We start from the raw sequence: 11,577 nt of genomic DNA on the forward strand, positions 1-11,577 counted from the left end.
ATCAGCCGATTTTTCTAACCGTTAGATTGAAATCCAACTGACCAAATTCACCCTCCCTCTTCATAGAACTCGTCGTCAACCTCCAGATCGAATTAGTTTGGTCGTTCCTCACCCCATTCAATCCTTCCATTCCCTACCCTCACTAGCTGGGGCATGTCCCCCCTACAACGCCGACGATAGTTCCTCCATTCAAATGCCTAATCATGTAATTAGGCATGGAATTCAGCAGCATACGGTTCCACGGAGCTCCGTTGTGTTGTGATGAGAACGAGAGGTGGAAAATGGATAGTATGCATTCAAATTATTTGATCTTTGTATCTATCAAAATGCGAATATGAATATTTATATCTATATTCATTTCTGAAATAGATATTTAAATGGATGTATCCGAATTTGTTTTCGAGATTCAGATTCAAATATGGATATCCGAATTTCTTTGAATTTGGATGTGAAAATAGATAATATCCGTATCCGCTAACTAAGGAATCAAAATTTACTAAAGTTTTAGAAATTTTAGAGGTGAACAAAATTTATATATTCTATTTTAACCAAATTGGAGCAAATTTTAGGCAAATTTGACAAAAAAATTAAATTTCCAAATGAATTTTGAAAAAAAAATTCTAAAATTTTGGTAATTCTAAATGTGAACGAATTTTTTGCATACCAAAATAAAAAAATCATTAAAGGTGCATAATATTTGCATACAACTCGATCAAGAAAATATCCAAATACAGATTCAGATTTGAATAATCTGATTCATATTCGTATTTAAGGATATTCAGATTTATATTTGTATTTATATTAAAATATGGATATCAATATGAAAAGTGGACTATTCGATCCGTTTCCACCCCGAGGTACGATCAAGTTTAGGACTTGTTTGTTTCAGCTTCTGTTTTTAGTTTTTCTGAAAAATTATACTTTTAATTTGTCTAAAAAACTACTTTTAGAAATTGGTTGTTAGCTTCTATAATAAATTTTGCTTCTTAATACATATCTTTCTCATAAAAATATCTTTTAGCGAGCTTCTCAATTTTAGTTCATTTTTCTTAAAAACAGACTTATAGATCCCGTTTATTCTGACTTTTGATTTCTAGTTTCTAAAAGCTATAGAAATAAAACTAGAAATAGAAAATAAACTGGGCCTTGGTTGGTAAGGATTGGTTTGGCTTGTGTGTTGTTAACAAAAGAATGCTATAGTGCAGGCTTGTGATTGGTGCTCGGTAGCTTCCTAAAACAAAAAGGAGTAGGTTACCTGTGTCAGCAGTCAATTCCTAACTAAAGTCATGGCAGCTACTCCATTTACAGTGGCGTTGATACGTACTTATTTCAGTTCTAATCAATTCTCTGGTCGTAATTAGGAGGCCATGCACTAGAATTAGCAGAACCGTGCAATGACCCAAAATTCAAGGAACGGCTTGAGCTGAGCAACCGGCCAGCCAACATTATCTTTTTCCTCATTTCCGAGCAGTTTCATGCTGCAACTTTTAGTTATTGCCTATTTCTTTCGTCCTGACTCCTAATTCATAACTTTAGATTTATAAGGTTATCTTCAACAGTTATCTTAAATTTTTATCCTAAAAACACTATTACAGTATCCCCTATCACTATTACAGCATCTCTTATTTTTTTCATCTCTAACAGCTACCTTATTTCTTACCTTCTACCACTCTTTTCCTCCCTCCGGATCCACTGCCAGCCTCTATAAACAGTACTGCTACAGTAACTCCGCAAATTTACAGCTCACACTAGATGCAGACTAGATAATTTTCATTGCTGCAGTACAGTATTGTAGCACCAGAATCTGTAAATTTGAAGACTCTGTTGGAGTTGGCCTAAGTAACGGATTAAGACAGTGGCTCAGACTCATATATGTAGTTTCTCGAACTGAGCCAGGAAACTACAGATATTTTTTAATATTATTTTGGATTAATTTTATGGATCAGTTCTTGATATGCTAAGTGCAAGATATATAGCACTCTCTTAACAATAAAACTAACCACGTCTTCTGTATATGTAGTTCTGTATTGATTACATGAAGTAGCTCAAACTAATTAATGTGCTCATATCTCATCATGAGGGGTGACTAGACTAGAAGGGGATCGTAGGTAGAAAATCAATCATTGCTGACTTTGCCATGTTATCTAAAGCCCATTTCACGATCTTGCAACATATGACTGAAGTATCTCCACATATTGACATGCATAAGGATGTGCTACGTAGAGAGAATCCAGGCTGTACGGAGGTTTGGATCACAAAACAACACAACCGCAGCTTTAACAACTGGTTGGCAGCGTGATTCAGCAATAATAGTTCAACAGAGGATAATATTGATTGGTTGGCAAGATACCTAAGTCACACAGTCGTAACATATGAAGCATACGACATAAATAGGTATACCTTTTATATCAGAGCGTGGGATAGTAAGAGCACGGTACAGAGAAATAATGTGTGCATAGATGCCTTCCAGGATAAATGTGGGGTCTGTGCGTACTATGGGTACATAGAGGAGATTTGAAAACTCGACTATGTACGTTTTAAGATCCCCTCTTTCGGTGCCATTGGGTCACACTATCAAGTGTTAACGTAGACAAGTACGGAATGACTACTATCGACCTCAAATGTGTTGCATACAAAGATGAACCATTTTTGTACTCACCAAGCAAGTTGTTTAGGTCTTTTATGTCGAAGATCCAACAAATCCAAAGCTTCACGTAGTCCTTCAAGAAAAAATAAGAATTGTCAGAGTTGAGAATGTCATGGACGAAGAAGAGTACAATAAATTTGATGAGTACCCCCTTGGAGATGGTATCGTCCTTAACGAAGAACAACTTCCAACTGGGGCCGCTTGCTATCTGTGTGTCGATCATCAAGAAGGATTGATTGTTAAATCTGTATGATGTTACTTGATTGTACTAATGAACCTATGTATTACAATATACTATGTAAGAATGAATTAGTTATGAATATAATATTTAGGTTTAATGTTCAAGTTAAACTTTTGGTGATAGTAACATGAATGATACCTACACCATGTGATAATACAAATTTAATCATAAATTTACATACAATTTTTCTCATTTAGAGTTTGTATAGATTATTTATGAATTTTGTAAGTTTTAATGATTTTTGGGGAAAATCAATAGTACAAACGTCTATGAGTCAAAAGTAGTATGTAATATTTATATAGACAATTTTTACTAAAAAGATATCTGTACTAATAATATTAGTACAGACGGCTCAGAGTATAACCGTCTATACTATTTGTACATTTGGCTTTATTATTAAAAGCTGTTTGTACTAATAATATTAATACAAACAGCTAAGAGTAAAAAGTCGTCTATACTAATACTCTATAAATACTGTTTCATCTACTCCCCGCGCCGTATCAAGTTCTTTCCTTACAACCCTAGCTGCCTCGTCTTCTCGTAGTCAGCCCTCCTCCTTGACGGCCCTCCACGCTCCCCAGCGGCCCTCCTCCCTCCCTGGCGGTCCTCATGGAAAACTCCTTCCCCGGCATCTCCTCCACCCCCGGTTGGCCCCCTCCCCGACAACCTACCTCCCCAATCCTCTCTTCTTCACGCACTATCAAGTGTTTCATTGTGAGTTTTTTCTCTCCCTTCCTCTGGCAGTAAGTGGCTTGCGGATTATTGCTCTGGACAGTAAGTGGCTTGTGGATTATTGTACTGAGATTGGGCACAATATCTAAATACAATAGTGTATAGTCCTGTGTATGGTAGCCCTGGATACTTATGTTGGTGATATGGTCTAATCTTTACTTGTGCACCGAGGAACATCTGTAGTTGGCTATTAAAGGGCCATCTATTTTGTTTCCTGGTTGATTACTCCTATGATTCAGAGGTAGTTTGTTATGTTGTTTCTGAATGCTTATATTGAGCTAGCCCTTTAGCTTTGCTAGTCTCTGTCTTTGGCTATTTCGGTTCGGTTTGTGCAATCTATTGGTCACAACAGTATTATCCAGGGAGATTTTTGAACTGTATTCAAGCTATACTTACTAGTTGAGAACTTAGATAATTGCTTGATTGATTGATGAGGACATCACTCCTTTGATTACACGCACCACAAATATTCCTCCTCCTGCTGCTGTAATTCAAGGTCCTTTGACAAGAGCTCATGCACGAGAACTTAATTATCAGGTGAACTCGTTCCTCGCTATCCATACAAATGTTCCTAAGGATTGGATGCTACTAACTTATTGCAATGATTTTATTATCCTTAGGAACCTGAGAGAAGATCCATATAAGCACAAGTGTAACCGGAGGGCTACCGCGCATAAATCCAGTTCTGTCTCCAAGATCAATTCGGAATCGGAATTACAGACATCATCAAATTCAAACGACCATAACTCTTGATTCTGAAAGGTGGTCGAGGCCCATGAGTACTTGTTGGAAAGGTCGCAGAGTCTACTTTCATACAGATCCGACCTCATCTCCAAATACCTTATGTGCTGTCCGAAATTGGCAAAACAAGTCGCGTCGCTCTTCTAGTCCAAATCAGTTTGGGCCTTGAGCCTTGTAATTGAGTTGTATTCGAGCTCCATTAGTTGTGGCTGAATCCTTTCTCCTCCTAGCTTATAAATAGATAGCCGCCCCCTCTTCTAGGGTTTGGGTTTTGCTTATATTACAACTAGATAATTTGTCAGTTTTTCGCCGTTCATCGGTTTGTGGAACCCCAACTCGTGTGCTTCATCTTTATTAGCAATTCAGATTGCATCTTTCTTGTTCTTGTGAGTTGCTTCGATTGCTTGTAGGAACAATAACCCTCGTGGTAAGATCGATCGCGTGCGAGCGTGGTTGATAACGACAGTCGTGCGGGTGTAACGAATTGCGAGGTGACAATCTGCTGGTTGAAAGCCTCCAAGCGTTAACGTCCTCATGACGAAATCAATCGAACCTATCGGAAGATCGGGCCGCTGTTCTCATCATTGATGATGTGTTTAATTGGACATTTAGGGGGCAAGACATCTAATGTCTTGAGGCCAATTGTCTGGAAATAAACTGAGAACAATTTTATACATGTTATGTTCTTATTGTCAGCTCTTTGAAGTTCACATGATGTCTATAATTGTCATTATTGTGTTACAGTTCTTTTATTTCTATATCATATGTAAAGATATCTCTATGTTCTGCTCTTGTCATTATGCTTGTGGAATATTATTCATGCTCATGTTATCACAATTTGTACAACAATCAAGTGATGCATGTGTGTATTGGAAATTTTCTGGTTTTTTGAAAATTGGACTGTTATGCTATTTTTCTTTCTAATTTGCAGTGTGCTTTGTTATGCTATCATTTCTGCATCAAGTAGACCATGTGACGCTGCCTTCGAATTCCTTAAGCAAATTGTAGAAAATCCACATGTTGTATACCATTTAGATGCAACTACACTGAGTCATTCTTGCAATACACATGTTGTAGAAAATGACTCGTTTCAGTGCTTTCTAAGAACATTGTGTCTTTCTGTAGGGGTCTTGTCATCACAATATATATCATTGCCATATAGTGGCTTAGATTTCCTTGTCAACTTTATTCTAGTTTTGTTTAATGTATTCACTCCCTTTTTATCACATCTTTTGTTTCCAGAAGATGCTTGACTTGCTTGTCAAACTAGCTAACTTCTATTCTACCTCCACCTCAATGGAAATTGTAGAAAATATTAGTAACCTAGGCAATCATCTAATGGAGGGTTTAAATTCTAAGTACACCATAACCCATAATAGCCTAATTGTGCGGGCTTGTTGTATATGTCTTAAAAACATATCCTTTGTTCGGTAATTTAGCCTTTGTAAGCTTACAGACTTAAGCCATATTTAAAGGAGACTTGAGAAACCCCTAGCTAATACCCTACCATCAAATAACTTGAGAAATAAATCTAAACCGGAGCCACATAATCTGCAAGCAATAGTGTCGTATTATCTACCATCAAATATCCCCAAGTATGATTTTGTAGTGAGAGGAGACTTATGGTGTGCTAATTGTAATAATTTAACTTGTGGTGGTTTTATTTGCAAAGAAGACTGGCCCCTAGGTGTGTGCATATGCAATTATCCCAAAGGTTAATATCTATCAATATGTTATATGATTGATTGGTGCTAACTAAATATGAATGTACAAAGGATGATGGCTGTAATGTTTTATACTATTAATATATGTCATTCTATCTCTTGACATGCATGGTAGGTTTTCCATGCGTATGTTGGTTTGCTTTTATTTTTCTAAATCACAAGAAAGATGTATACGCACATATCTATGTTGTATTTGTCTGATGTGTTGATGCTTGAGAAGAAGCTAATGGAGATTCACCTAATGAGGATGTTTTTCATACGATGCTTGTAGTATTCCAATTGAAGAAGTGTTCCAAAATGACCATTTTATTCTAACATGCATATTTTTTTTTTTTGGTTCACTTCTCTAACACATGATTTAACATGGTTTAAGCCTCAGCTCATACCATTTTAAGATAAGATGACTTTATATCAGAGTTAGCTTTAACTAGTGCAAAATCTAATAAACATGTATGATCGAGACTTTCATACTCCACTTAGGCTTAAACGCTTCTTCTAGACATGTTAAATTTAATTGAAAGTTTAAAATATATACCTTGATTCCTTTTCTTTCTTCTATTTCTGTGAATAATCTTCTACCATTATAACAAGTTCCTAATAAGCATGTGACTTTTTCTATTTTGAAGATGGCATCTAGAGATAAAGATGAACTGTCTTCGGCCTCTTCTCCTCAACAACAAGAGGGGGTCATTGCTCAATAAGATGTGGAGGCCACTTCTCGGGAGCAAACAGAAGGAACTCGGGCACAGAAGCGAAAGTGAGGTGGCCAGGGCAAAAACCAAATATCCACGGGTCACTACACCATAACTCACATCAATGAGCCATGCATGCCAACACAACCTCAGCAAGCTCAGGCGACATTTCATAGAGCATGCACCTCACTTGGACGGACAAGGATAAGGATAACCTACCCAAACTGGAAGGCCATGCTACAGAGCGAGAAAAACTTCTTGTCAGAAACAATTGAAGCCCAATTTGACTTACCTGAAGGATGCTCCTTGGAGGATGTGGAAAGATAGGCAATAGCTAAGATGCGCTAGGCGCAGAAGACCTTCAAGAGCAAGTTGTATAATACATAAGGATCTCGTCCCCAATAATATTGGTTATGGGTACTTGGTGGATCAATGGGCAGAGTTTGTGGCGAGGTGCCAGTCTGAGGAATTTCAGCAGTAGAGTCAGGCTAACAAGACGCGTCAGTCACGCACCCCACAGGCTCAGCACCGGTGGGTACGTGCGTAAGGAGTTGGACTAGGACAAGGAGGATGAGCAGGCAGCTCAAGAGAATAGTTCAACACCATTTTCACAAATCCTGGAGAGGCAGGCCTAGAACTGGTTTCGAGGAAGGGCCGTACGCTTGGCCGATGGTTCCATCACCTTCAGGAAGTCAGAAACCAAGCAAGTGGCTCAAAGAATAATCTTGCAACCTCCGGAAGAATCCACTCAAGAATCATTCTGGCCATCACGGGAAAAAGACATACTAACCTCGGCTATGGGGAACAAAGCGCACCCGGGTCGCACACGTGGTATAGGTGTTTCCGTTCCATGGAAGTTGGGATTCACTGACAACGTTGATTCATATAGTAGTCGAAGGAGAAACAAAAGTGAGCGTGAAGCAGTCCAACGTAAATGGATGAGAATGGAGATTGTCACTGAGGTCAAAGCAAGGATGAAAGAACATATGGATATGCTTGCAGAAAGGATGGAACAACGGGTCGAGGAGCGAGTATGGGCAATGAGGCAGCAAGATGCAACCACGACACTTGAATCTCCACCATTTCGACACCGAAGTAGCTACGCGTCTGCACCATATAATGATCTAGATAACATGCTCGATTAACATGACTTCCATATCGGTGGACTTAAATGTGACCCTCCGGCGATGACATTCCAAAAGAGGTCCCTAGTGAGATATACCCAGTCGACGACACAGAGGTGGCCACCAGGTGCAAGCTCTTACTGCCCACCATTGTTGGCTCCAATAACATCATTGAGGTTGGCACACGCTTGGCATTCCCATGTGGCGGGGAATAGACGATCCACGGACTCTCGCTAGAGCTTGGTTACGCTAGGGTGTCAGTGAACATGGTATACATGAATTGCACGTCCCTCCCACTTCCTATTCCCCCAGAGGATGATGTCAGGACACTTGGGGAGGCTGTCCACTCCTTCATCCAGTGGTCGAAGAAGTTCATAACATTGGTTGCCCCTCCACCGCCTCCGCAACCTCTATCTCCAGTATGCGAAGGCAGCGACTTCTCTTTTTATCGTGCTCCGCCGAAGGTCAAATCTTCTTCTGCACCATATGAGCAATAACAATTGTCCAGTAAAACTGGCCAACAGTCCACCAAAACGGAACCTCCGAGAAAGCACAGATCTAGCAAATAAAAGGATAAGAGCAAGGAGGTAGAAGAAGAACCTCTATCAAACACCTACGTGATAGGCTAGCCGTTACTGAGAAATAAAGTGTTAGAGCAATTGGGCTAGGCAAGTATGATTCTGCACGACCTATACATGAAGAGGTTCCATGAGGAGAAACATCTTTCTCCTTGTTTCAGTGCCAAGTACAAGTGGCAATATTTCCTAAAACCAGCTCGATCCTTCCTCATGACCTTCGAGGATTTATTACTCCTCTACCATCTTGACAAGCTGGGTGTCGATCTAGTGAGATGTTGGACACTTTAAGTGTTACTAATCGCGGTCTATGCTTAATGAACCACCTAACTCATTGATACGCTTATTCATCTGTATTACTCTTATGTATAGACTTATGATTCAAGAATCCAGGGGAGAGAATTTGAGAATTGGATTCCTCGACCCATAGGTCGTATGTGGGTCAACAATCACTTGGTCTCCGGGGGAGTTGAAAAATATGTCACGGAGGCCATGGTCACTCTCTATGGATCGAATGACCTTATTTTTCTACCGTACAACTACCGAGACCATTGGATGCTAGTTTGTATCTGTACACACAATCAACACTGCATATACTTTGACTCAATGTACTATGACCCATATAGGTATTCAGATCTGACAAATTTGTTGACAAGGGCATTCGCGAAGTATGTTTCAATGGGAGGGATTGTACGGAGAGATAAACCCTCAGTGACCAACTAACAGAAGTTCCCGGTAGTAATTCCTCCATCACATATCAATTTACCATTATAATATGTATTCCATAGAACTAAATATACCGTGCACAAATTTATGCAGTGTGACAGGCAGCCGTAGGGCAGCAACCTCTTTTGGTTCTATGTTGCCTAGTATATGCTACAAATCGTCGGCTCTAGTCCACCAGTATATCCACCGGTTAGTGTAATTATAGTATATTAAAATGCATTTTTCATTGTTGTGCCTAACTATTTTAATTTTCTTCTACATACATATAAATTTCCTACAAATAATCTTGTGAAGGACAATGTCATATATATATTCAAAAATGGCTCATCCATTTCATACTTGTAGAGATCATAAAGGAAAGCAACGAATTTCATGATCGCAACAACCTTAGGAGCTATGGTTTGTTATCTCAATAGAAGCTGGTCATTTCAATATATTGAAAATGCTTGTATCTTACAGTCTATTGATGTATTATACCTTTATAGCTAATGATATAGAAAATAAAGTAAATGAACTCATTACTTCCTTTTAATTTAGTATGCTAAAGCTAATTTGTTAGTTTATTGTCAGGCACGGGGTTGACTCAAGAATGAAGAATAAAGAATGCTTTGCAATGTTTTGTGGATTTATAATATTGACATTTTAATTATGTTTATGTGTATAACTTTGTGACATTTAATGAAGACGTCCGATTGCTGTGTGTATGCTGTTTGATCTGTTGTTGTTTAAATGCAAATGATCCGTGAATGATTTGTTGTTGATATATCAGTTATATTCAGCAATATATGAATGCAGTACTATATAAATGCATAGTATAGACGGTTCTACGTCTACAATAGTCTGTACAAATGCACAGTACATACGGCTTAAAACTGGAGCCGTCTGTACTAAACCATGTTCACATATGGCTCGAAACTTAGAGCCATCTGTGATAATCTCTAGTGTAGATGGCTCATCATTAGAGTCGCGTGTACTGTTCATATATCACAAATGGTTCAAAACTTAGAGCTATCTATGATAATCTATAGTACAGACGGCTCCAGTCACGAGCCGTCTGTATAAATCTTTGTATAAACGGTTTAAAACATGTCTTTATAACTCTGATTTGTACAAACTCTTTTCCACAAACGGTTCGAAAAAGTATCTCGCACGGGTGTTGCGAACCGTCTGTACAAATGAATTCTCTAGTAGTGAGAGCCAAGTCTCTCTTTTCAGGTTTTGCCTGCCGCCTAGAGAGTAAAGATGTCGACTAGCGGATTAGTGAACATAGAGCCACTCCTATTACATGGTTCTAATTACTTTGAGTGGAGTACTCGTATGCTTAATATCTTTAGGGCCATGGGTCTTCAAATAGAACGAGCTGTAGATGTAAGCATTTCTCCTCCTAGTTACACCTTGCTAACACCCGAAGATGAAAAGAAATGCAGACATCTCAATGCTCAAGCCACTAATGTTTTATTTAATGCTTTGAGTATAGATGTGGTTGAATCTATTGTGCCGCTTGAAGACACTCATTTCATTTGGACTACTCTCAAAGAAAGATATGACAAGTCCAAATGTGATGGAGAAGAACTCCTTTTGGAAGCGTCATTTCAGGAATGCTCTACTTCATCAACACATCATGAAGAATCTCAAATGGTTTCCTCCATCGACCACATTAGTCTTGCCGTGCAAACCACCGCACCAACATACTACTCCGAGCAAGGTAATGAAATGATGAGTGAGCTTAGTAAGTGTCCAATTCTCTCTTTGGACTTTAACAACACTTGCAATAAAATTTCTAAATCTACTAGTATTTCTAACTCTTGCATATCACCTAGTGCAACTTTGCCTATTTATCATGATGATATGGTTAATTATCTTCATTGTAATGAATCTATTTTCATTAATATTTGTGAGACTAATACTTGAGACAAAGCTTAGGTGGAAATATTTCAAGAAAAATCAAGAAGAGAAATCCACCTAAGAGAAGACCAAAAAGGGCGTGCTATATACGTCATCAATATGGAGATTATAGCATGGATTGTCCTCAACATAGAAGTGAAGCATCCATCTCTCCAAGGTGCTCATCTCCTCACACCGATTCTCTATTGTGCCTCAATTCAAAAGGTAAAAAGAAAGTGGTAAGTGGGGTTAATAATGCTAATGCTAGTTTTAGTGCTAGTGATAGTGATGAGTTCGAGTTTGATTATTTGAGCAAAAAGATATATCTAAAATGATTAAACTCATGCGCATAATAGAAGACCAAGAGGAAAGCCTCGAGAGGCAAGAGAAATTCTTCATTGAAAAAATTGAAGAGTTTAAGGTCTTAAATGTGAAATATGCAAATCTTCAAGAATCTCATAGTTCTGTATCTAATATTTATGAGGATCTTA

Source organism: Phragmites australis, chromosome 2 (assembly GCF_958298935.1).
Source record: "Phragmites australis chromosome 2, lpPhrAust1.1, whole genome shotgun sequence".
Lineage (NCBI taxonomy): Eukaryota > Viridiplantae > Streptophyta > Magnoliopsida > Poales > Poaceae > Phragmites > Phragmites australis.